Below are 202 nucleotides of genomic sequence, written 5' to 3' on the forward strand. Positions count from 1 at the left end.
GGAGCCCCGCGCGGGACCGAAACGAGAGGCGGCTCAGATGGCAAGAGACCAACTTATCTAAACCGCCTAGGTCAATATTTTGGTTGAGGCTTAGGGATGAACGCTGGAAATTAAACAGCAAGTAATTGATTCTAGTTTGCTCCGAAATTAACCGAACTGGCAAAATGCGATCGTCAGTCACGACCCGGGGAGATCCGGGAGG

This window comes from Calidris pugnax, unplaced genomic scaffold (genome assembly GCF_001431845.1).
Source record: "Calidris pugnax isolate Ruff unplaced genomic scaffold, ASM143184v1 scaffold147, whole genome shotgun sequence".
Lineage (NCBI taxonomy): Eukaryota > Metazoa > Chordata > Aves > Charadriiformes > Scolopacidae > Calidris > Calidris pugnax.